Below are 27851 nucleotides of genomic sequence, written 5' to 3' on the forward strand. Positions count from 1 at the left end.
CACGGCATAAGAAATTCCCTGGCAGAGTAAATTAACAAATGTAACTCAAATGAACTTAACTTGTTAGAGTATAGAGTTAATGAGCCTGAAACATGGGAGATTAGTTTAGGAGAGTGAGCTTGGGCAGACTCCAAAGCAACACACTGCATCCCAAACAGGAAGAAGTCCAGACTGTTTGTCACAAGGACTGGGGGCAAAAGAGTCAGCAAGGACTGGCTGTCCAACCATCACGCTCAGGGAAAGACAGCCAGAAATACACAGGTACAGTTTCAATTGCCTTCATAACTGGATACTATATGGAAATGGGTGAAACATTTTTGAATGTGTTGAGTGAGTTTGGAAGACTCATTTAGACTTAACATTTGTAAGCTTATATTTGAATTAATGTTGTAGTCTTGGTACTGGACTCCTCATGAATCAGTTTAATGAGCTCAGTTTTTCATAACATAGTCTGAAAGTGCAGTAAGTTAGCCTTCGTCCTACCTTTCAATATTGTAAAGGGAAAAACATAAAATATAATTATAAGGAAAAGTCTATCTTACTTAAATCTATGAGGATGGACCCGGAATCCTATTTCTCAAGTCATATTACCTATTAAAAGATACTGGCATCTACAGCTTCCATGGATCCTCAAACTAACGAAGATTATTAATTAGATTTGGGAAGTTACTTAACATTTATGTGCTATGACTTCTCTCTCTCTCTCTCTGGAAAATGAGAATAAAAATACCTACCTCATACCATAAATTTACTATGTGCCTGATTACTTAGGGGTTTTTTTTTATTACTATTTCAAACACTTAGTTATTCTTAGAATGGAATAAAGTTAGATCTTTACCTTGTCACATTAAAAAAAATACTTTTTGAAGATTTTGAAGTTACCAAGGGAAAACATTCTTAGCCAGAAAATATAGGAAAGCATTTTTACTGTCTTGAAGTAAGTAAGTTTGTATGAGCAAGACGACAAAGCAGAAATAACTAATAGATGCATAGTCACAAACATTGAAGCCTGTTGTATAGAAAATCAAGCTTTCAAAGAAAGAAGGAAATGAAAAATTACTTTTAAAAAATACAGGATATAGCAGGGCAGTGGTGGCTCATGCCTTTAGTTGCAGCACTTGGGAGGCAGAAGCAGGCAAATCTCTGTGAGCTCAAGGTCAACCTGGTCTACAGAGTGAGTTCCAGGACAGCCACGGCTACACAGAGACACCCTGTCTCAATAAAACAAACAAAGAAAAAAGGAAATATAAGCCAGGGTGACAATGTGCTCAGTATGACGTTAATAACGATTTCACAAGGAGGGGTAAACAGGTGAGGAGTGTGCTCGGGCTATACGCATACAAAGCAGATGAATCCCCGGTAAAGAAAGCTCAAGCCACTAACCAAAGAGAACTAAACCAGGAGTGAGGATGGTGTCTGAGGAAGCTGCCAGTGGGGCTGGGAAAGGAGATAACAAAGTAGAAACGTGAGGAACAGGGGAAATTGCCTGGTAAAATTACCCTGGAGGAAAGCTCCAAGGTCTTTTAGGTGTGAGTGAACCTGAGTTTGAGTCTCATCTCTAACTCAGTCACCTCGCTAAGTTTCTGGTTGGTTTTTGCTTCCTCATCCTTGGTTTAAAGTAGGGTTATTAAGACTGAATGAAGCAGATATTGGTTCGTTTCCCCCACAAGGTTTGTCCCACCATTGCCCTAGCATATTTTACAGACAGGACACTATGGTAGATCAAAGGTTTTGTGGCATGGTCAGTGATTATGTTTGGTAGCATTCAGAGTAACTTCCTGTTCCACAGATGCCAGGATGTAGGGGAGGAGGCTCCCTAAGTACCAGCTTAACCTCTCCAAGGTCAATGAGTTGTGTGGGTGTTGTCTTCAGCCAGGGGCTTTGCCATCAGTTTGTGGAGAGTAACCTATAATCTTGGAAACAGTAGGGGTTATTTGGGGATCCCCAAGGGATGCCCTTGGCCAACAACTTAATTTGATGTAACCCAATCCTGATCCTGGAAGCTTCATTCGGTGACAAGAGATGGCCAATTTGGACTGTGTCTCCCTCATAACTTGGCTATTTCACTTAAGCCACCTTGATATGTGTACATATTTTAGGAATCTTCTACTGTATTACTTTCCATACTACCTCTCAAGTGGCCCCTTACTTTCGCTGTCTCTCCTTCTGTTCCCTCCTCATGCCCCTCTAGAGTAACCGACCAATACCTTTAGACCTAAGTAGTAATATAAGTAGACTTAAGGCCTACTCCACGAGATGAAACCCATACCCAACGCTGCTTGGGTGACCAAGAACCTGAAACGAGATAGCCCAGTGGCCTAGGCTAAAACCAAATACTACTGGTCTAAAACATAATATAATGATAAAATGACTCCTAATGCTATTCTGTTATACTGACAGATCCACCCCTTATTCAGTCATCATCAGAGATGCTCCCTTCTGCAACAGATGGGGACACAGAGAGCCACATCCAGACATTACACAGACAGTGAGAGACCTTGAAACACTCAGCCCTAAATGGGATGTCTCTGCCGTATCCCTCCCCACGGGAATCAGGGAACCCCCAAGGAAGAGGAGGCAGAAAAGGTGTAAGAGCCAGAGGGGATGTGTAAGTGTTACAGCTCTGAGGGAAAAGACTTCCCCAGTGGAAGTGGTATAGCTCAGAGGGAGAAGGTTTTCCCAGTGCACGAGTTACAACTCTGCTCTGAGGGTGGCGGTGGGAGTCTCCAGTGCAAATGTTACAGCTCTGAAGGGAAAGGTTTCCTGGCAGTCAGGAGCCAAGGAATACCACAAAGTCACACTGCAAAAACAAACTTCACCCAGATTTATTGGAAGGAAAAAGCCCAGGAGGGTGGATGCCCATACCGGGGCAAGAAGCATCAAAGAACTGAGCAGTAGACAGGGTTTATACAGGGGTTTTTTGTGGAGAGTGGAGGAGCTTTTCAGGATGGAGACTGGAGCGTTTTCAAGTCCTGAACCTGAGGTTTTTACTTTGTAGGGCAGAGCTTAGCTATCCATGTCTGCAGTGGGCTGGAGAGTGCTCTGTGAGAGGAACCTGGCATTTGGAGGTACACAGGGGGCATGGTCTGGCCACTCCACATCTCGAGCACTGACAGGATGGAGAACACCAAAAATAAGCAAGAAGCAAGGCCCTCCAAATCAATATGAACAAAGCTCAAATAAACTCAAGAGTCTGAAGTAGTATGCACGCCTGCCCAGGTCTGCACCAGGTCTTCTGGCATGTATTATGGCTTCTAATTCAGTGGTTTTGTGGGATTCCTGAGTGTGTAGGTGAGTGGGTTCCCATCTCTGTGCCTTCTCTTCTGTTCTTTTCCTTCTGTTTGTTTGCCATGTTCAATCCCATTCGGTTTTGTTTTACCTTGTTATGTTTTATTTTGTCATATTTTATTATTATCTTTTAGAAGTCTGTGCTTTTCTAATGAGAGACAGAAAAAGGGGTGGATCCAAGTAGAAGTGGGGATGGGAAGGAACTGGGAGGAGTAGAGGGATTGGATATTATAATTGGGATATATTATGTGAGAAAATAATCTATTTTCAATAAAAGAGAAAAAGATTGATTGCATCAAAGTATTGGGCTCAGCTGACTCTTTCCCACCAGGAGCTGGAATCACGACTTAGTAAAGCCACATTGGCTGGTCTAAGCGCTGTCCTTCCAGCTGCGCAGTGACCAGTCCAGAAGAGCTGCCAGACCCTTTCCCCCTGCGGCCTGTGGTCAGACCTGAGGCAGTGTCAGAAATAGAAGATTCCTTCAGAGGTTGAAAGCAAAATGGACAGACGCGGACTTTCAGATCTCCGTCGGAGCCGTCTGCTTCAAACACCAGGAAATCGTCTCCTGGTGGCCAGTGGGAAGAGCAAGGTTGAGCGGGTTCTTCCAGGCAAAAGGCGGGAGAGAGTCTCTAGGGATCCTGGGATGTACATCCGAGCAGGTTATTTTATGTCTTCTCCTTTTAGGATGAAGTCTTGATAGTTGATGCTGCGGATTGGTCACATTTGTGTATTTTATGTGCATTTGTTGTGCTGCCGTAGCGCTGCGTCCTGTCAAAGGTGGAAAGAGGGTTGTGACTGCAAGAATGTTAATATATAATAAATCCAGTCGTGAAAAATATAAACAAGATGAATCATAGGAATGAGAATACATATATACATCATGAGAGAGAAAGAGGGAGCGAGGAAGGAAGAGGGAGTGAGGAAACTAGATGCAGAGAGAAAACTGTGGTTTCCAATAAGTGGATTGTTTTTACATCAAAGACTGCCACCTAGTGGAATTGTAAGGAAACCCATTCCTCCCACTGCTGCCACTTTGGAAGGCAGCCAGAGCAATCAGATGCAGCTGACCTGTGAGCCTTCGGAGCTGAATAAAAGGCAGATGAATAAATGTTGGTGCATCAGTAGATTCTAAATCTTGACAACACAAAGCCTTACTTAATTTGATCCCTGTGCATCAGGAGGCTTTAAACGGCCATTAGTCATGCGTGCTGCCGGCTCCTCTCGGTTGCAGAAGACTGGGCTGTTTACGGGGCATATGCCAGCCATATTTCTTCATGTGAGCCAGCTAAAGGAAACACAATTTCTTGTGACTAAGAAAAGAGAATAAATATACACACAGTTGTTTTACCCTGCATAAGCTTTCATGGACCCTCATGGATCCTCTCTCTTCCAACCTATTTAAATAGGGGGGATGTGCAGTTAAATTTGGGGGAATGTGCAGTTGAAATTTTTGAACAAATGAAGTGACCATAGGCACTTTAAAAATGTATTTTACCTTAAGTGGGATTTTAAAGAGATTGTTTCTATCTGGTAATATAGTATTGACAAGGAAAAAATGTTCATATTAATTTTTTTCTTGTTCTATTAAATGTAACATTAAATTGTATGTATGAAAAAATTTATCCTTAACACCCTGCCTCCACACTATATTGCTGACTTAAACAAGGTTGACTATACCATATGCCAAAAATATATATTTAAATGCCAGCTGCAGCTTTGCATGTCTAAACCTTTGTATTGCTTTTTTAGATAGTATAGGAATAAACAAATAAAAGTTTTCTTTAAAAAATAAATCCTACCCAAGAAAAAACAATCGTTAGAAGCACACATATTTTTAATCATATTCTCTACCTCCTCTAGTCCCCAAATTCAACTCTCATTTACACATTTCTGAAGTTATTTCTGTCCTGTGAGTAAAATGTTCTGGATTCAGCTGGTCTAGTGTACAGATTTAATGGCCACCCAGCTCCTTTGCAAATAAGAGCAAATAAACAGATCCAAGAAGATATTTTCTCTACTAAGCTAGTGCAATGTCAAAATTAATTGGATAAAATTAGAATATATGACCTACTAAACCTTGTTTAAAGGTAACAATAAGGTTTTCATTTGGGAAGCCAACCTAAAAAGCTTTCAAAAAAAACCCAAGAAATAGCTCCAGTGAACATGTGATACTTATAATTCATTTAAATAAGTCATTTTAACTCCTTTGAAAACAGAGAAGGAGCAGCCAAACAACCCAACAAAATAGTCTGGAGTCAAGGGAGGGAATTTTCATGATGGCCAAAGTTACAAAAAAGTAAATACAACTTCAAAGTTCAGTAAAATAGTCTTAGAAAATGTCAAAGTCGTTAGATATGACAATGAAAGGGCCATCGGACAGCAGTCTCGGTAGAGTGCTGGGGACAGAAACCAGGACAGGAGAGGAACGATAGAGACAGCAATGTTATTCTTCCCAAACACGAGTCAAAGAGGAAGTAGTTGGGACCCAGAGTCCCACTGAGCGGGGCATTCTAAGACAAGATGACCAAGAGCATGTTTATTCCCACAGGAAAGACTCTGAGTGGGGGTAGATATGAATATGCAAAACGCTGAGGGGAGGGCTACATAGGAATGCCATCTTGTATTTAAGAAGAAAAAGTATGGATGGCCAGAGAGGAACAAAAGGGGAGGAAAGCAGATTTTCTGATGTTCAAGAAGATGGATTTCTGGGGAAAAGGTATTATTAGAAAAGTCATTAACTACATGGACAGACAGCCATGTATGACAGAAGAACAGGAGCGTCAAGGAAAGCTCAGCTCCCAGACCCAGGGACAGCATAGCCGGGAAATCAGAGCCCACATCGCAGAAGAAAATCTTAGAGCTCATGGAGGTACGGAGAGGTGTCGCAACAAGTATCTGCAACCAGACCCTCTGACTCCCAGGAAGGCAAGGAGTGGGACTGCTGGGGATTCACAGACATCTCTGTAGGATGTGGGTATCTGTGAAAGAAGGAGAGGAGGCTGTTGCAGAGATGGCGGCCTGAGCAGAGCAGAGGAGGGGCCTTAATGGATAATGAGTCTCTGAGTGCAGCTGGTGATTGGATTAGATGATCTACCAACTCTGCGAAAAGGACTCGCGGCCTTTCCAACTGCATACCTCCCAATGGTGAGTGAATGTGTGTGGTAATTTGCGCGCAGTGCTCCTAGGAGAACGGAGGCCCTAGTCGTTCCGTATAAACTCTGCTCTCTTTACAGGATGTCAAGCTCAAGGGCCTTTCAAGATAACCATAAATAGAGAATCCCTTATCGAACCACACAGACCTCCTCTCAGCTCAAAACTGATGGGTTTGCGCCACCTCCGCACTGCAAAGCCATGGCAGGGCTGCGCTCCACGGGCCTCGCACATGGCAGAGATGACTCTGGGCACACAAAGATACAGTCCTGGCTGCTTTGAGCTCCTCAGATGACTGACAAGGTGGGCTATGCACCCGACTTCTTCCTTATCACCCTAGGCTGTCCTTCTTCCTCACGGGTTATAAACTCCCTGTTGGAAATGACAATAATTCTCCCAGAAAATAAATAAAAAAAAAAAGAGTTCAGCCTGTCAGCAACAGAGTGGGGAGCAAACGCCTTTCACAAGGGCCAACACTATCTTAGCAAGTGCTTGGATAAACATTTTTGCAATAATACAAGAAAAGCCCTTCTCCACAATGATACAACCTAAAACATCTGAGAATTAATATCATGCTGAAATGGGAAAAATACACCAAGCCCTAAGATTAATGTTGGGAAGCAAAACAAACAAGCAGATTCCTAAACGGTGATACCAGTTACAGAAACTTTCAGATGCAGAATGCTCGGGGCCTCAGAGACTACTGCCTCCAAGATTCTTGCTTAACAACCACGAAACTACAACAAGATCGCTTTATTGTTTTTAGCTTAAAACCTTTCTAAATCTCTAAACGGTCACCAGAGTGCACCCATGTTTATTTCAATCTCAGGGCTCGGTTAAAGGCTTTGCACAACTTTCCGGCTGCAGAACATTAAGGTTTTGAGATGCAGACAATTGGATGCACTGGATCAGAGAGGCCAAATGGAGCAGTGGATAAAGCTAATTAAATTTTGTCCTACCACAGGACGAACCAACTATGCTTTCTTGTTTAAATTGTCCTGAAATTAACACTAGAAAGAGATTAATCCTCAAATTCAGGGGTCCTTCCGTGACTGTCAGATAATAGAGGGGAAATAAGGGACCCCTCTTGGGTTTTTTAATGTCATTAATAAAGAACCTAATTTAATTCAAACAGAAGCTTGGGGACAATTTTATTAGAGTCGAAAATAAAAAAACCTCCAAGGCAGACAAGCTGTAAATCTTACAGATACTTAGGGTGGGGGGGATGGAGGGAGAAATGGGAAAGAGCTATCTAAGCAGGCATTGAGTCAGACACATGGCAGACAAGCAGTCATATGGCGGTAAAGAAGGCTTCATAAAAACAATGAGGACACTCAAAATGTTGGTGAAAGTGTCAAGGAAAAGTCAGGGGTGTTAGGGGGAGCCCAACATGGTAGGGAAAGCATGCTTAGGGAAGAGAACAAGAAAGGGGAAGCCATGCTCTCCTGAATTACACAGGGAAGTGAGCAGATTCACAGAGCTGCATGGCCGCACTCCAGAAGGCTGCTGCTGTAGAGCCAGGACTTAAGGAAGGAGAAGTACATACAGTATTATTCCACACAAGTAGGGTCAACCTGGGGCTGGGGATCAGAGAGGAGGGTAAGGGAGGGAGGCTAGAGATGGGTAATATCACTAAGGACCTTTCAAAAATATATATGGACTCCTACTACTGTAGATGCTTCCTCACACACACATACACATGAAATACATACATACATACATACATACATACATACATACATACATGCATAGAGTTAAAATGGGGTCACCCTATAACAACAAATTATCCCTACTAAACACCAGAGACTAACTAATAAAAAGCCCAGGGCCAGGAATTACTTCTTTTGGAGTTGGTGACCAGTGAAGTCCCAAAGGCACGCACAAATCCGTGCCTGCAAACATTACAGGCATTGCTCTTAGCTACCCTGCAGAACTTGTCAGTAAGATGTTATTTTGCTGAAGACACCACATAGTTGTATCATAGAACATGGAGAAATCAAACTGGTGTCAATCTAGAAGCATCATCCCTACTGGCTAGCTCTCATCGTGCTGCAAGGTGCTACGCAAGCTACCAGAGGAGAAAAGTATTCACCATCCCTAGCAATAAAGTCTGAGAGCTATGACAATGACTATCCTAAAAGACACACACACCCACTAGTACAACAGAGGCATGACTATCACGGGAGTAAACCAACAACTTTCTACTAGAAGTTAAGGCCTACGATCAATATGTAAATCTAAATAGATTTATGGTAATATAAAATAAATTGTGTGTGTGTGTGTGTGTGTTCCATGGGAAAGGTCAAACTTGGGTGGTAGAGCAGAGTGTAGGTAAAGGAGGGAGTATAGGGATGGATAATAACACTAACGACTTTTCAAGAAAGATATATGGAAAACCACTTCCATAGAAAATTTCTAACACACATATATATCGAGAGAGAGAGGTATATAACATACATACATATTCACATATATTTCCTTTGGGCAGACAGACAAATGGATGATAGATAGATAGATAGATAGATAGATAGATAGATAGATAGATAGATAGATTGATTGATAGATAGATGATAGATAAATAGATGAATAGATAGATGATATATAGATTGATTTCATGCTATCATGAAATCAATGAGCTATCTCCATGTTCTATGATACAACTATGTGGTGTCTTCAGCAAAATAACATCTTACTGACAAGTTCTGCAGGGTAGCTAAGAGCAATGCCTGTAATGTTTGCAGGCACGGATTTGTGCGTGCCTTTGGGACTTCACTGGTCACCAACTCCAAAATAGTTCTGTTCCCCGAAGGAACCCTGACTAACACATGAAGACACAAGTAAGTAAGAGCCAGAAAAGGTAGAAGACTACGTTCTCTTCTGGACACAGGTAGATGACTATCAGCACCTATGAAATCATGGTACTATGGAAAGCATGTACAATACCTGTCATACAATACAACACACACATACAATACAATTCCAAGTCATACAAAATCCCAGCATGGAGAGGAGAGCTGGGCACACAGCCCCACCCCTAGTCATGTAGCTATTGGTAATTGTTAGTTGCTGGGAGAGGGAGAGACGGTTTTCTCTAAGAAAGTATCTCCTGGTAACTGAACTGGTGGTCTCCAGAGGAAGACCACCATCCAAGAATGAGCAAAACAAATTAATGTTGAAGTATTAAAAAATGGCACAAATTTGGGTGGGTAAGGAAGAGGGTATATATCTGAAAAGAGGTGGAGAGGGGGGGTGAATATGATCAAAATATGTTGTATGAAACTCTCAGATAACTAATAAAAAGAAAAAACTTGAAATTGTTTTACCTCTTTAGTGTGCCTGAAGGTGATCTCTCTTTCCTAGCAATGGCCCTTTAGCAGGTGATTGACCTGGCCCAACTGGAATGTTAGGTCTCTACTCAAGCCTGGGTTTCTATTCTCTTGACCTAAAGGAGTCTCTTTCAGAGCCCCTACCTCTCTGGTAACAAGATCAATCTCCTGCCCTTCACTTACAACCAATACAGCTCATGTGGCCTCATAATCAAGTGATAGATTACTAGCAGCATGTTATACAGCCTTGAATCTCTTTGCTCCTACAGATCTAAGGCTGACATGCATGTTGGTTATTAGACTCTAATGGAATTGGCTGTAAGACAAATGAATGTGTCCTTTGTCACCATGGCTCTAAGAATGACCTTTCAACAACAATGGTGTGTGACTACTTCTCTCCTCAGAATTCCTCCACTGCACCTCAGTACATAGGCAGACAGTTCAATTTTCTTTGTTTTTACATACACACTTCATAGCCTGATTTTATAAAACTGCACTATTGAGATACAGCTAACAAACAGAAGATGGGACATCTTCTAAACTACTTTGTGTATCATGTGTATATCATCTATACAACTTATATACTTGGACATACACATCCAATGATAGAAGAGCTGTGCTCCTGAATGTAGCCTCCCTCAGCCTTGAAGCAGGCTGATCCAGACTTTGACCTTGCTGCCACTAAGAAGGAGATTACCTAGGGTAGAGCCTTCTGACCTTGGTGGCTCTATTTGCTCTTCTCCAAGACTCTGCTTCCTGCTGAAAGGTCCTTGAGACGTTCAGGAGACACACCCTGTAGATCACCTACGGTACCAAGAACGGGCTGGCGGGGGATGGGCCTACCCTCTTTATAAGCACNGACTCTCAGTAAACTTCAGAGGCTCTGAGCAGAAAGGTTTGTCTTGGCCTCGTTCTTTTCTCACCGTCTGATCTCTTTTAGCCCCAGCCCACCTTTCAGGGGAACCCAGTTCACGTGGCTGCAGGCGGCTACACCTGAAGCCATGTCCCATCTTCTGTTTGTTAGCTGTATCTCAATAGTGCAGTTTTATAAAATCAGGCTATGAAGTGTGTATGTAAAAACAAAGAAAATTGAACTGTCTGCCTATGTACTGAGGTGCAGTGGAGGAATTCTGAGGAGAGAAGTAGTCACATACCATGACCACGTGGTAGTGATACGTCCTCTACTTCCAAAAGGTTCCTGTGTCCCTGCAGGCTATTTTATGGGTTCGTTTTATTTCCTTTTGCAGTGAAAAACACTAACATGAAGCCTGTGGAATCTTCTTCTCTCTTATCTGCTAGGCCCAAGGACCTGGGCTCAGCCCTCAGAACTGTAAGGAAACAAGAACACTTAACAAATGACTTCATATTTGAATTGGAATGTCACCCACAGGCTTGGGTGTTTGAATAGTTGCTTCCCAGTTGGTGGCGCTCTTTGGCCAGGCTTAGCAGGTGGAGCCTGGTGGGACAAAGTGGGTGATTAGGGATGGACTTCGAGGTGTAAAGGCCGTGTGCCATTCCCACTTTGTTCTCTCCACTTTCTGCTCGCAGTTTAAGATGTGAGCTCTCTCAGCTCGTTGCTCCAATTAACAGGCCTGCCTGCTGCCAGCCTTCCCTGCCATGAGGGTGATGGATGCTCACCCTCTGGAACCCTTAGTCCAGATAAATCCTTTCCTTCTATACATTACTTTGGCCTTGGGATTTTGTCTCAACAATATAAAAGTAGCTAATACACTATCCTAAGAATTTATTAAGTCTACAACACCATATAATTAGCTATAAGTAGCGTGTTGTTCAACAGACCTGTAAGATTTACTCTTTTTGACCTTAACCAGGGATTGTTCTCATAATACCAGCACCTGGGATTTAGAAGCCAGAGGGTAAAGAAATCAAAGTTATACTCAGCTACATAACAAACTCAAGACAAGCCTGGGCACATGAGGATACAAATGAGCACCTCACCATCAAACCTGCATTGCATTAAAAAAAAATGTGTAATTTCTAGTCAATTTTTACTCATTTCTTCATGGCTTAGCTTATTTGGGGGGCTTTTCCCTTGAACATGCCTCTATCTTTTCACCATCGCAAGTCTGCAGTGGGAAGTACCAATGTGAATCACAGTAATGTGCAATGCTGTGCCCTGGCATGATCTTCTCATGCTTAACCTACCAACTTCCTTTTAAGGAATAGACTCTGCCAAAGGTGGTGGCACACACCACTTTGGAGACTGCATCACAAAAGATAAAGGCTTCATGTTTCTCCCTGCCTTACTGCTTGCTCACTGTGGTGAAGCAAATCACCATACTATGAGTAATCTCCACAGAGGCCAGGGTAGCCTGGGATGTAGGAGCTCTTTAAGCAACAGTAGCCAGCTGAGGCCTTCAACCCAACAGTCTGTGAGGAATTGACATCCGTCAGCCACCTGTATGACTTGAAGGGTTGAAAACATCAGAAAGTTGGAAGCAAGGCATTTTCCAAGACCAAGTGAAGGGGAAGAAAATAAAAATAATTGACTTCATTCAATTAGCTATCTTGTTTCCTGTTTTTCAGCACATCAATCCTGTGCAACAAAATTAGCAATATTCTTCCAAGTTACAGTTTTAGACCCTTAGGCCAGAGAAGTTAAGTAACTTACCCAATGTTACACACCTAGTAAGCAAAGTGGTAATGGCCTGAATCCCACTCTCAAAAGCTTGGACCCCACGTTGTTTGTTCTTGGGCTGTGCATAAGGCATTGGCATTGATTTGTGCTTCCTTTCCTTTAAGAAACATGAGTTGACCATCTTCCCTGTGCTAGCCTCTTTGCCGGGGGAGCCAGTAGGAGATGTGGCACTGGTTTGTCTCAAGAGAAGATGCAGCTGCACCCAGAATGAAAACTCTGCCAATTGCAGCCCTTATATTTAAGGGTTTTTTTTTTCTCTTTTCTCTGATTCTAAATTTTTTGGTCCATGTCCCAGTTATAGGAGGACAAACATGCAAGCACAAGCGAGATTGATGTTGTCTCATGTAGGAAAAGCAAACTGATGGTGTGTGAGTTAATGATGCTTTCAGTGATAAGATCTATTCAGTGGCTTGCTTTGTGGAACAAAGCGAATCCTTGTAACAACATGCTCACTTGTCTCATGTTTCTCTACATGGAGAACAACAGTTGGTAGTTTGAGATTTAAATATCTAAATAATATCAATAAGAAGATTTGACGGTTCAGCTCAACAGCTAGGGAACCCCAAATACATACATGCTGACAAACACATACATAATGAGTAGCCATTTTTCCATGTTCATTACACGAGCAAAGTGCTAGGCATCAATAAATCATGGTGGACAATTCAACATGTCAAGATCTACACTTGGTGTCTTTCCAATACTACTAAAGACTCGCTTTATTAGTATAGCCAGTACACAATTGCCTAGCATATACTTGACTCCTACTATGTGCCAGGCATTACATTAGCACTTAACGAGCCTTTTTCCACATATTCATTTACTTAATAACTGACTTCTGAGCGTGGGCTGAGGTTGCACTAAGCCTTGAGGGTACAGCAGGCAGCAAACCAAATAAATAGGGCGAACTCCTCAAAGAGTGTGGCATCCAGGCAGAAAAGACAGGAATAACTTAAATGGGTGGGAAGATTATGCATAGATTCATTGCTGTAAAGGAAAATAGTTAAGTGAAGAGTTGTAATCCCTGGTGATGAGGGAAACATCTGTGGGGAGTGGTAGATAAACTAAAGCCTAGAAATCACGAGGGAAACAGCCTTGCAGAGACTTGGAGTCAGGCGTCCAAGATAGGAGGATAAGCATGAAGGACTGGGGAGGATAAACAGAATGACTAGATGGACACGCAGAAAGGACACCACGGGTGAGGTAGCTCAACAAGACTCTCAATCCCAGAGAGGAAGCTTGCTTACATTTTAAAACCACACAGAAGCAGGGAATGCTTACTGCAGAGGTCCGGTGCCACCGGATTTGTACTTTTTAACTTAGAAACTGTTTGAGAATGTCATACTTACACTGCTTCAGTTCCTCTGTGCCCCTCCAGCCCCCCAACCCCTCCCATGAACTTCCTCTCCCTCGAGAATTAGAGACCTCTTCTCTAATTGTTATTGTTATTCTCTCTCCTCCATCTCCCCTTCCCTCGCCTCTTCCTCTCTCTCTCTCTTATCCATTGAGTGTTGCTCATATACTCATACATCCATGTATTTGGGGTTCACCTTATAGAATCAGAAAGCCCATGGGGGAGCTTGTACTTTTAAAGATGATTGTTGTGAGATGAATGAGTCCTAGCAAGACTGTAGGTAGAGAAAGTGTCTAGAATACACGGTGAAGTAGGGAAGTGGCTATGGGCCCGGAGAAAGTCACGTGCCTCAGAACTAGCCAGCGGATGAACCAACAGAACACATGGATGAGTCCAATGTGGGAGTCACTAGGAGAGATGGGAAACTATTGCCTCTTCGAGATCCCCTTACACAGATGAAGAGTCTGACTTATAAGCCTGAACCCTAGGGTACCATGCTCCATTGAAGCGTTTTATAGCATCCTTAGCTAGAAAAGGAGGGACCCTACCTCTAAGAATGGTGGGGAGTGGAGAAAAGATGGAAGAACAGGAAGAAGCAGACAAAAAGGAAGAGGAAGGGAACTGCTCTTTTGTTCCAGAGATTCACTGATCATTCTTGTCATAGCAAGATCCTAGCGTCTACTGAGTTAATATCTGTTGGCTTGAGGTCTATCTCTAGCTATAGAGCATACTCCTGAGATGCACCTGCACCATTTTGCCTGGATTAAATTAATACAGATAAATATGTTGGACCTCATTATTTCTATTTATCTCTACCACCAAAGACCTGAGAGAATAGCTTTCAGGATACCTAGGGGTCTTGACACACTAAGGTTACGGGGCCTTAATCCTACAGTGTAATTCTGAAGCAAGACCACATTTAAAACCTCTAGCTTCATATTGGTCTCTGACTTGCTATGGAAATATTCAAAATCTAAACAAGAAGCTAGGGTTCCTGTGTCCTCTTCAACTTAACTCCCTCAAATGCAAATTAAAACTTAAATTTTCCTCTGTGCATTTTCTTGAAGACAAGGGCTGAGTGATTTTGCTGAGTGTCTTCCAAGAAATAATAATAAAAACAGGGGGACTTTGTACTTTTGGGAAAGTGGAACTCAATGAATAGCAAAGGTTGGTGCTATGAGTGTATACATATATTTTCTGTGGCACTCACTTTGGTGGCAATCTACTTTAACTGGGGAGAATGTCAATAGCATCGCAATAAATTAATAAGTGGCAGAAATTAAGTTAATCAGAAATTGAAAAACTAATGATTAACGAAAACACGACAAAGTGAAGCTAGAGCCATGTGTCCGTTAAAAGTTAACTCTGAGAACAGAACAGTCAGCAGAGCTGCCAAGCCCGAGATGCTACCTGAGATGGTTTCAGCAGGGAAAGAGGGAACCGCTGCTTCCTAATTAACACTTCAGCGGATGCTAAAATGGCCTTAAAGTAGAGCTTAAAAGGTATTTTAATGAGTTTTCGGCAGGGACTGCTGATGAGCCCTTTTTCATAAGTGAAGGGAAATGTCTCAGAATTAACTGAGGCTTATGATCATCATATTGGAATCATATTTCAGGGAAATAAAACCCTTTGCCGAAAGTTAAACAAAAGGCCCAGCAGGAATACTAATCAAGTTTGTATCTTATTCTAATAATTCTAAGAGGCAGATTTCTGAAGCCTAAATATTGCAGCATTGTCTCTTTTAACTTTCCTTCTGAGAAAGTATTGGTGCTGACTCAAAGTGTTCTTCTCACACACAGCTGCACACACACTCACAAACACACACATGCAAATGCATGCACATACACATGCATATACATACATGCCTATACACACACATGCACACACACATACGTGTGCTCACACAATATCATTACTGACTTTTCCTTTTAAGTGCCAACTGGTCACCAGTCTGCCAGGTTCACAAAACAAGATCCTGGCCAACATGAAATGACAACCTTACAGGTACACTGTATTTCGGGCATTCCTTGGGGGTAACCAACAGCTCTCTACTTGGATGTAAGTCTTGCTCAACAGGAGGGAATCCATGCCTGGTAATGCAAACCTAGCCAACTACTCAGTGACAATGACATCATAGCTACTGGAGGAAAATCTACAACCTCTAATTTACTAATCCACCATAACCCCTAACAGTAATCTATAACCATTTGTCCTTATACACACAGATAAATTTAGTCTTCATCCCTCACAAAGAAAACGCCTCTTTGCAACAGAGACCACTCCAGAAAACCACAACCAATCAAAATGCAGAAATGTGGAGCCCCGTCCACTCCCAATGGATACAACTAAAAACACTCCTTCACCTAAGACTCAGGGAAAGGAGGAAGAGGAGGAGGAGGAGGAGGGAAGATTATAAAAACCCAAGGATTAAGGACTTTGCTGTGAGATTGTGTCTCCTAGTCATATCAGAATTCTTACCAACAAGGACAAAAATAGAGTTAGCAAAATGGACAGGAAAAGCTTTGATACTACATACTACACACTACACAGAACTGCAGGCAACCAAGAAAGGCTGGGAACAGGAGAGGTAATGAAAAAGCACACAGATTGGTTGTCCATAATATGTAATATATACATACGCACACACACATATATATATATGCATGCGATAACAATTAGTGAAAAAAGAGGCCATGAATTTGAAAGGGAATGGGAAGGGGTATATGGAAGGGTTTGCATGGAAGAAAGGGAAGGGAGAAATCTTGTAATTATAATCTCAAAAACTAATAGATTGATAGTAAACAGATAGATAGATAGATAGATAGATAGATAGATAGATAGATAGATAGATAGATAGATAGATAGATAGACAGACAGACAGGGGTCATGGCCCAGGTCCCTCTGGGTTTGTTCTCTCCCTTCCAGGGCCCTTTCCTTTGTACTGCAGTGAAGACTCCATCTCCCCTTCACTTTTCTTAGGTCTCCCTCATTGCCTTCCACATCCCAGAAAACGCTCAAGCCCTCTCTCTGAGTTCTCTCAGTGCCGATGTGGAGTCCTTCTTATCATTATCTGTCATTTTAGAAAGAAAGGTTAAAAAGAAAATCTTGGAGGTTCAGAACTGATACTTTTTCTTTATTAAATAAAGGACTGACTCCTGGTGTGTTTCTCTGAAACTCTAATAGTTTTGGCTCCTCCAAGAGCACATAGTGGTTGGTCTGGAAAAATCTATATTGATGTTCACAGTTGCCTGAAGGGAAAGGAAGACCCTGTGTGTCTCAATTTGGTTAGGACAGAACTGGCTTTTGATCATCTATTAGAAGTGCTTTGTCTTCTAGAAAATTTTTAAAATTGAATTTAAGGATGTAAGAAGGAGTTTCTGGTTTAGTTTCTAAAAATAAGCTAGGTGAGTTGTTTCAGATTCTGAAGTAAACAAATGCTTTGTCATCAAACAAGGTGGGCAAGATGAAAAGAATAACCTGTTGAAAATCATTCTTAAAGTCTCCTGAAGAATTTGGGTGTTTTGCCTAGACCCTGGATAGAGGCTGAGGGACGGTGATAAAGATGGAAATGTGTAAGCACTGGCAGAATGAAAATGGAGGCACTGTTTCAGCCTGAGCATAGGTAAAGCCTGGGGTCAATCGGGATAATCACTGTCGTGACAGACTGCCAACACTTTGACCTTGCATAAAAATCATTTCCACAAAAGCATCTGTACAGCAACTTTTCCATCTCAACCTGGTGCCAATGATCATCATTTCAAAGTACAAAATGATCCTAGTGCCCTTAGAGACTTCACCTCATCTCAATTCCCAAAGACTAGGAGATGACTCAGTGGCCAACAGAGCTTGCTGCCACACCAGATGACTTGAGTTAAACCCATATATTGGAAAGAGAGGCAGGACCTGGAAAGTTATCCTCTGAGCACAGTGTGTATACATACACTCACATACACACACATACACACATACACACATACACATATGCACATGCACACACACACATGCACATACACAGACACATACACTCATACACACACAGTGAATATGTTCAGAGATTAATGCCAATATTCTCACTTCCATTCTCTGATATTTCAAAGAAATATCATCATTCTTTGAAAAAAAATCTGTCTCTCCATCATCCTCCTTCTTCTCTCCATCTTTCTTTCGTTGTATGATTGATGATGATGATGCTACATAGTTCCTAGTTGCTTACCAATCAGGAATTTTGTCCTTAAACCAGTAAAATACAGACCAGCTAGAAACTTATTAGAAACAGAATCACAACCCCTTTCCTAGACTTGTTGACTCCTTATCTGCCTTTTCCAAGATCCTTGACGGATGCGAGCATTCCTTATAGCTCAGGACGCTTTGGTGTGGAGAACCTTTCCTGAGGGGGCAACTAGAAGAGTGGAACTGCTGAGTCATCATTTTCTCCAACTTTATATCCACCTCCTCCTCCCCAGTTTCCAAGATCACAGAGAAGAAGGGACCTTGAGTCATTCCAACAACAAACTGTCAGTGTACCCAGGAGTGTCCTGAGGTTTTTTTAAGATAAATTTGTATTTTGGGTTACATGTGTTACACAGAAATACAGGTGCTGCAAGCAGACAGAATGGGGCATCAGATTCCAGGGCATCAGATCCTCTGGACCTAGAATTACAAGTGGTTGTCTGTGAGCACTGAGTATGCAGAGGACATGGAACTGAACTTCGCTCCTCTGCAAAAGCGTTACACACTCCTAACTGCTGCGCCGTCTGAGAGCCCCTGTCATGAGCTCCTAATACGTTCTCATTAATCATACAATTCTCACTCATAAATATTACAGAGGGGGCTCAGACTTCTGAGAATGCTGTGTTAGTCTGGATCTTTGAGTTGCAGTAATAGAAGTTCTAACTCAAACTAGATTGGACAAAAAAAGACGAGGAGATTTATTGGCTGTTACTGAAAAGTCAAGGCAGAGACAGACTGCAAGCACAGCCCCAGCCTGTGTTATTTAGGCAGCACTAACCAATCCTGTGTGTCTTAGTTACTATGCTGTGATGAAGCATCGTGACCGGAGCGTTGACTCAGCTTATGCATCCATATCAGTTTACCATGGAAAGAAGTCGGGACAGGAACTCAAGCAGGACAGGAACCTGGAGGCAGGAGCTGATGCAGATGCCATGAGGAGCAAGCCAGTATGCAGCACTCACTGCGTACTGGCTTGCTCCTCGTGGATTGCTCACTCTGCTGTACAGGCCAGGGATGGCACCACCCAAAGTGGTGGCCATCCCCCATCAGTCACTAATTAAGAAAATGCCCTACCAGCTTGTCTACAGCCACATCTTACAAGGGCATTTTCTTTTTTTTTTTAATTGGGTATTTATTTCATTTACATTTCCAATACTATCCCAAAAGTCCCCCACCCACTCCCCTACCCACCCACTCCCACTTCTTGGCCCTAGTATTCCCCTGTACTGAGGCATATGAAGTTTGCACGACCAATGGGCCTCTCTATCCACTGATGGCCGACTAATTGAGGCTCCCTCTTCCCTGATGACTGTAGCTTGTGTCAAGTTGACATAAAACTAACCGATACAGCTAGGGACCTACCTTTTAGAAGATGGTTTCTCTATGGTAGCTTTCCTCTGTGCTTCTGTGCTTAAAATAATCTGTCTTCTCTGTTTGTGCTTCTTCTGTAGATGGCTGTGCCTTAGCACAACCTTCACTTCCAGATCTGTCTCTTTTCAGCTCTAAAGTTGTGGAAAGAAAGGTTTCTCTCCCAGAGTGTTAATTGAAACTAAGCTTGAGCTTTATAGACAATGTGGGCCAGTTTGGGTAACATGCTCATCCCTAAACAAGTCACAGGGAACGGGTGAATGCAGCCTTCAGAACAGCTAGCTGGAAACCGTGAGCCTGTTCCTGACGCCAGAGTGAGATCAACCCCATCCGGCTTTCATGAACTAAAAATTGTGGGAGGAAAAAAATGGGAGCCATGGCAAAAGAGGGGACATAAGCTGTTCCCTAAAACACCTTTCTTGTGGAACTCACAAGTGTCCTCTCCCTACTCTGAAGCAGCGTGGCCACTCGTGAGCCATTGAGGCAGAGCTGCAGGTTATCATCTGGAAGATGCCATTGCCCCATTTACTAGTAATGATATAACAAACTCAAGCTATATTTAAGCAGTAGGATTCATAGTCTGCTTCCCTACCTAAAAAACTCACTAGCCAGTGTGAATACAGGAGAGATGCGACAGGGAAGTCTGTTACATGGCTGACTTTGTCCTGGTTAGTGTCCCAAGCCACCTCCTATAAACTAGCATGAAGGCTTTGGCTCTGGTCAGAGTTCCCGGAGATTTCCTAATGGCCTCTGGTAAGTGTGACTCTACCTCAGGAAACTCAGTCTCACTTATGTCTCCAAACTGCCGTGCTGTGAGTCACATTTGGAGATGACCAGCTTTGTTCTGTACCATTCAACTCTCAAGTGAACTATTCTGTACAAATCTCCTTTAATTATGTATTAATTTCAATATTATTACATGCAGCACACAACTTCTGCCTATTAAAAATTAATCAGGATCCTATCAGTTTTATTTGGTATTCATTATATGGCAACATTCGCTTTTTTTAAAAAGCCTCCAGTTAAACATGGTGCACCACATAACCAAGCTGTGACGTAGGAAATAGAGCTACTTTCATGAACCTCCTGTCTTTCCCTTCCCGCACGTCTACGGAGGCCAAGAGAGGGCTGGCTAAGCACAGCACTGAGGACCTTGCTGCTTTAAATTAGTGTTGGGGTTGTGATGCCAAAATTCTATTCTCATTTGGTCATTACACCATCACCTCCAGTAGCCCTGCTCTGGGCGTTACATGGCAGGGATGTCTTCAGATGCTGGTGAGAGCCACGATGCTTTGTTTCTCCATGCCCATTACATTGCTTTTCCATGCAGATAAGTGTGGAAAATAATGACGACTCTTAAGTAGTGTGTGGGAAGAATCCCATAGGAACACTAGAAATACAGTCTTCAGCTTTTTACTTCAAAATCTAAAACCTTTTATCTAATATTCATGAAGTTCCAGGTTCAAATGCCTACTTTATTTAATCCCAAGGTAACAACCGCAATTATTCTCACTTACTGAGTTTCATGCCTCTTTCATACTTTAGAAGAATTTGTATACATGCTCACAATTACCGAACAATACTTTAATTCAGGAGAAGCACAGGTTTAATTGGTCATTCTCAAGGTCAAATAAGCTACGGAGAAACTTTTGAGGTACAATCGTGATCTCTGTTGACCAACAAATGGGTATTTCAGAACTGAGATGAACAATGCACACTAGCGTGATCAATGTTTCTTTAATATGGGTGGTCCTGCAACATCTCAGGCTATTACTTAAAAACATTAGCTTCAACGGCCCAGGTGTCCATCAGCTGAACAGATGGTAGCACTGTAGTATACATACACAATGACTTTTTCTTCAGCTGTATGAACATAGAATTCACAGATAAATGGATGGAATTGGAAAATATCCTGGTTGGAATAACTCAAATCCAGAAAGGTAAATGCTACATGTTCTTTCTCACTTTAGGGTGCTAGATACAGATCTTAAGGTCTCAATGTGTAACCTGGGGTAACCATGGAAGCTAGGAAAGTAGGAAGGGATTGTTTGGTGGGAATGGGGGTTGGAGGCGTGAGAAACTGGGAGAAACAGTTCTAGAGAAGAATTGCAGGACATATAGCAAGAACTAGGAGGGGGGGAATGGGACAGTACTTAATTTGGAAGGGAGCAGGAGGGTAATATAGAAGAATAGGAAAGGAAGAGAGATGACTAATACTAAGGAGGTGCCCTGGCTAGTTTTATGTCAACTTGACACAAACTAGAGTCATCTGAAAGGAGAGAACCTCAGTTGAGAAAATGCCTCCATAGAGTCCAGCTGTAAGGCATTTTCCTAATCAGAGATTAATGGAGAAGGACCCAGCCCATTGTGGGTGACGCTATCCCTGAGCTGGTAGTCCTAAGTTCTCTAAGAAAGCACGTCGAGCAATCTACAATGAACAAGCCAATAACCAGTACTCCTTCATGACCTCTGTATCAGTTTCTGCCTCCATGTTCCTTCCTTGTTTGAGTTCCTATGCTGACTTCCTTCAGTAATATGGAAGTGTAAGTCAATTAAGCTCGTTCCTCCCCAAACTGCCTTAGTCATGGTGTTCCATCACAGCAATAGTAACCCTAACTAGGACAGAAGATGTGGAAAGTCACTAAGAAATCTATTATTTTAAAAGCTTACTTTAAAATACATATATACGTGCAAAAATATGTATGTAGTTTTAATGCAGTTACCCCACATGTTAGGACAATATGTTCCCCTCCACAAACCACAGACAATCTAACAAAAACCCCAGTGCTGGGCAAGGGGTACTTCCCTTTGAATCATTGGTTAGGGAATTCCAAAAGATTCCCAAAACAATATAAGTATTGTCATAGCTCTTTGCTGCCTGCTAGAACATCAAAGTGGGATCCTATTGCTTAGACTACACACACTAGCTCTCACAGTGTCAGAAGGTGCTATGCAAGGAGCTAAGGGATGAAAGCTATCAATAAAACTGAAAAGAATGGCAAGATATCCTTCAATGTGCCTTGTATCTTGGAGACAACAGCCATCTAACTATAATCAAAGTCCACTCACCTGGAGGAAATATATGCATGGAACTATAAGCCTAGCTAAGAACCTATGGCCAGAGGGGAGAATCTACAACTGCCATAACACTAAAGCAATGAAGTTTCCAGCTGCCTTCTCAATCCTCATCCTTATGCCCACAGATGACTGCAGCTCTCACATCTGATCAGAGAAGCTTCTTTCAACAGAGACTATGAGAAAGATCCACAGCCAGTCAAACTACAGATAATATGAAACTGTGGGATACTCAGAACAAATACGATATCTATAATATAAGCCCTGCATTTAAGGCACAGGTAACATGGCAGAACTGTGTGCATGTGCTGGGGAGAGAGGCTGTTGTATTGTAATAGTCCCAGGACTGAAATGACTGCTGTATAATAGCTTCCTCTGAACAGGGCATGGATGTTGTGCTCATGACCTCTCAGAATATGATTGCCTAGCTATTCTGTACTTTTTAGCTAATATCCACTTATCAGTGAGTACACACCATGCATGTCCTTTTGGGTCTGAGTTGCCTCACTCAGGATGATATTTTCTAGTTCCATTCATTTGCCTGCAAAACTTATAATGTCCTCATTTTTAAAAGCTGAATACTATTCCATTGTGTACATGAACCACATTTTCTTTTTTTTTTTTTGAATTTTTTATTAGATATTTTCTTCATTTACATTTCAAATGCTATCCCAAAAGTTCCTTATACCGCCCCCCCCCGCCCTGCTCCCCTACCCACCCACTCCTACTTCTTGGCCCTGGTGTTCCCCTGTACTGGGGCATATAAAGCTTACAAGACCAAGGGGCCTCTCTTCCCAGTGATGGCTGACTAGGCCATCTTCTGCTATATATGCAGCTAGAGACACGAGCTCTGGGGGTACCTGTTAGTTCATATTGTTGTTCCATCTATAGGGTTGTGGACCCCTTCAGCTCCTTGGGTACTTTCTCTAGCTCATCTATTGGGGGCCCTGTGTTCCATTCTATAGATGACTGTGCACATCCACTTCTGTATTTGCCAGGCACTGTCATAGCCTCACAAGAGACAGCTATATCAGGGTCCTTTCAGCAAAATCTTGCTGGCATATGCAATAGTGTCTGCATTTGGTGGCTGATTATAGGATGGACCCCCAGGTGGGGTAGTCTCTGGATGGTCCATCCTTTTGTCTTAGCTCCAAACTTTATCTCTGTTACTCCTTCCATGGGTATTTTGTTCCTTATTCTAGGGAGGAATGAAGTATCCACGCATTGGTCTTCCCTCTTCGTGATTTTCTTGTGTTTTGCAAATTGTATCTTGGATATTCTAAGTTTTGGGGCTAATATCCACTTATCAGTGAGTGCATATCAAGTGACTTCTTTTGTGATTGGGTTACCTCACTCAGGATGATATCCTCCAGATACATCCATCTGCCTAAGAAATTCATATATTCATTGTTTTAAATAGCTAAGTGGTATTCCATTGTGTAAATGTATCACATTTTCTGTATCCATTCCTCTGTTGAGGGACATCTGGGTTCTTTTCAGCTTCTGGCTATTATAAATAAGGCTGCTATGAGCATAGTGGAACATGTGTCCTTCTTATCGGTTGGAACATTTTCTGGATATATGCCCAGGAGAGGTATTGCTGGATCTTCAGGTAGTACTATGTCCAGTTTTCTGAGGAACCACCAAACTGATTTCCAGAGTAGTTGTACAAGCTTGCAATCCCACCAGCAATAGAGGAGTGTTCCTCTTTCTCTACATCCTCGCCAGCATCTGCTGTCACCTGAATTTTTGATCCTAGCCATTCTGACTAGTGTGAGGTGGAATCTCAGGGTTGTTTTGATTTCCATTTCCTGTTGGACATTTTTTTCAAGTGCTTCTCAGCCATTCGGTATTCCTCAGTTGAGAATTCTTTGTTTAGCTCTGTACCCCATTTTTAATGGGATTATTTGAATTTCTGGAATCCAGCTTTTTGAGTTCTTTTTATATATTGGATATCAGTCCCCTATCAGATTTAGGATTGGTAAAAATCCTTTCCCAGTCTGTTGATGGTCTTTTTGTCTTATTGACAGTGTCTTTTGCCTTACAGAAGCTTTGCAATTTTATGAGGTTCCATTTGTTGATTTCTTGATTCTTACAGCACACGCTATTGCTGTTTTGTTTAGGAATTTTTCCCTGTGCCCATATCTTTGAGGCTTTTCCCCACTTTCTCCTCTATAAAGTTCAGTGTCTCTAGTTTTATGTGGAGTTCTTTGATCCTGAACCACATTTTCTATGTCCATTCTTCGGTTGAGGGATATCTGGGTTGTTTTCAGCTTCTGGCTATTACAAAAAAAAGTTGTTATGAACATAGTGGAGCACATGTCCTAGTGGTTTTGTGGGGTATTTTTTGGGTGTATGCCCAAGAGTGATATTGGTGGGTCTTCAGGTAGAACCATTTCCAATTTTCTGAGGAACTGCCAGATTGATTTCCAAAGTGGTTGAACCCCACCAGCAATGGAAGACTGTTCCTCTTTCTCCACATCCTCACCAGCATCTGCTGTCACCTGCATTTTTGGTTTTAGCCATTCTGATTGGTGTGAGGTGGAATCTCAGGTTGTTTTGATTTGCATTTCTGTGATCACTAAGGACTTTGAACATTTCTTTAAGTGCTTCTCATCCATTTGACATTCTTCTGTTATGAATTCTGTTTAGCTCTGTAGCCCATTTTTAAATTGGGTTATTTGGGTTTTTTTGGAGGCTACCTTCTGAAGTTCTTTATATATTATGGACATTGGCCCTTTATCACATATAGGGTTAGTGAAGTTTTTTTTTTTCCCAATCTGTAGGTTCCTGATTTATCCTATTGACAGTGTCTTTTGCCTTGCAGAAGCTTTGTAGTTGATCTTAGAGCCTGAGCCATTGGGATACAACCCACAGACCATAAGAAGTGAAACAAGCAGAAAGGCCCAAGGGAAGATGCTTCAATCCCACTTAAAAGGAAGAAGAAAATAATCACAGGAGGCAAAGGGAAGGAGAGACCTGAGTGGAAAAGGGGATGGGAAGGAGGGAAAGGGGAACAGGATCAGGTAAGGGAGAAGAGGAACAGAAGAGAAGCCCAGAGGGCCAGGAGAATGGACAGAAATAAGCAGCTGGGGGTGGGGGAGAGGTGGACCCTGTAGAAAATACCAGAGACCCAGGAGGTGAAAGACTATCAGGACTCAATGGGGGTGATCTTAGCCAAAATGCCCAACATTGGGAAGAGGGAACTTGTAGAATCCACTTCCAATAGATAGACAAGGTCTCAAGTGGAGGAACAGGGTTACTAACCTACTGTCAAAATTTCTGACCCAGAATTGTTCCTATCTAAAAGAACTGCAGGGACAAAAATGTAGAAGAGACTGAAGGAAAGGCAGTCCAATGACAGGTCCAACTGGGGATCCATCTCATGGTGGGACAGGCACCAAGCCCTGAAACTATTACTGATGCCATGATGTGCTTACAGACAAGAGCCTAGCATGGCTGTCCTCTGAGAGACCCTACCAGTACCTGACTGAGAGATGCAGACACTTTCACCAACCATTGAACTGAAGTCAGGACCCCTGTGGTTGAATTAGGGGAAGGACTGAAGAAGCTGAAGGGAAGAGCAACTCCATAGGAAGGCCAGCAATCTCAACTAACCCAGACCCCAGGGAACTACCAAAGACTGAGCCACCAACCAGGAACATACACAGGCTGGTCCAAGGCCCCCGACACATATATGGCAAAGGTCTGGCCTCAGTGAGAGAATATGTGTTTTATCTTCAAGAGACTTGAAGTCACAGGGGAAGGGGAGGCTTACGGGGATCACCTTCTTGGAAGCAAGAGGGAGGAGGAATGGGATGAGGAACTGTGGGAGGGGAAACCGGGTAGGGGAGGGCAACAACTGGAATGTAAATAAATGAAATAATTATATATATACATATATATATATATATATATATATATATATATATTTGATTGCCAGCACTAGATGTGCAAAGCCCACAATCAATCAACAGACCAACATGGATTTAGAAAAATATCACAAGGCCCCACCTCTAGGTAAAGATCTACAGATAAACAACGGCTGCTGCAGAAAGGAGAACCACTTTGGGGTGGTTTTTTTGTTTGTTTGTTCATTCTGTTTTTGTCTTTTCAGGAACAAGAATCCAATCTTAAGTGGTCAGTCATAAGCACATGCAAATATGGGCAACACTGATTGAACTCAGTGAGTGTGTGTGTGTGTGTGTGTGTGTGTGTGTGATATTAGGAATAGAAGTGAGATGAGAGCCGGGCGTGGTGGCGCATGCCTTTAATCCCAGCACTCGGGAGGCAGAGGCAGGCGGATTTCTGAGTTCGAGGCCAGCCTGGTCTACAAAGTGAGTTCCAGGACAGCCAGGGCTACACAGAGAAACCCTGTCTCGAAAAAAAAAAAAAAAAAAAGAAGTGAGATGAGAAGTTCTCCAAGGGAATTTTTATGACTCCCACTCAATGAGCCATGTCTGCCTGGGTTTCCACTCTTTCTTTTTCTCGGTTCTAATTAGCTCACAAGTTAAAGAAGCATAAGAAGCAGGGCCAGCATATCAGGTAGGCAACTGAGCTCATAGAAGTTGAGTCAAGCCAGCAGTGATAACCAATGAGATAGTGATGGTTGGAAAGAGATACAGAACTGGGCAGGGAAGCTTCCAGACACTAACAATATATGGGAATATGAGTGAAAAGTGGGTCAGGAGCCCCCTTTTTTACTCTCTTCATAGACCAAGTTTTTCTGCCTCTTGATCACAGAAAGAAAACAAAAAAGTAGCCAACCACCATTCCCCATGCCAAATGGATGTTCTGAATAACCTGAAGAATGATCTATGACAGCTAAACCTTTGATTTTGAGTAGGTTTGTTGAACAAATAACAAGCAACAATTAAAGAACAAATAGCAAGTAGATAGATAGATAGATAGATAGATAGATAGATAGATAGATAGATAGATAGATAGATAGATAGATAGATACAACAGAGAGGGAGCCAAACAGCATCAAACCAGCAGTTCAGAACATCCCACAGGGACACCTGGAGTAGCATGATCAGGAAAACAAACAAAGGTAACAGCAAATCAGGGTCTTAGGATATTCATCAGGATTTCACTGGGGACCTTGAACAGTCAGGTGGCTTCTCAATTGAGCTTTCTCTCTGTGGATGAGCTTCCAGCTTCCGTTCTATGCCATAAGGTAAGTGATAGTAAAGGCTGCTGGAAATGTTTTACCTCCTAGCTGTTCTCAGGGACTCGATGCTTTTAATGCCCTTATCCTTTTGCTGTTTGTTGTTTCCTTCTCCTGGACAATGGAGTCACCCTGACCACGACAGGGAGGTGGGGTTAGAGGAGATCAACAGGGATCCCTCTCTTCCCCAAAGTTGACCTTTAACAGGTTAAAATCACATGACAACTTACT

The 27851-nt window shown here is 42.3% G+C and overlaps 1 long non-coding RNA gene across 1 annotated transcript in view; it reads right to left on the reverse strand.

Annotated features, from left to right (window-relative positions):
• Positions 1 to 3532: 3532 nt before the first annotated feature.
• The window catches only part of LOC115030878, a 58960-nt gene continuing 34641 nt past the window's right edge, over positions 3533 to 27851 (reverse strand). The window contains exons 4-5 of the long non-coding RNA XR_003836461.1: positions 4444 to 4573; positions 3533 to 4056 (exon numbers count right to left, since the gene is read on the reverse strand). This is a non-coding gene — a long non-coding RNA (uncharacterized LOC115030878). The remainder of the gene's footprint in view (positions 4057 to 4443; positions 4574 to 27851) is intronic.

The sequence above is a fragment of the Mus caroli genome, chromosome 4 (assembly GCF_900094665.2).
Source record: "Mus caroli chromosome 4, CAROLI_EIJ_v1.1, whole genome shotgun sequence".
In the NCBI taxonomy this organism is placed as follows: Eukaryota; Metazoa; Chordata; class Mammalia; order Rodentia; family Muridae; genus Mus; species Mus caroli.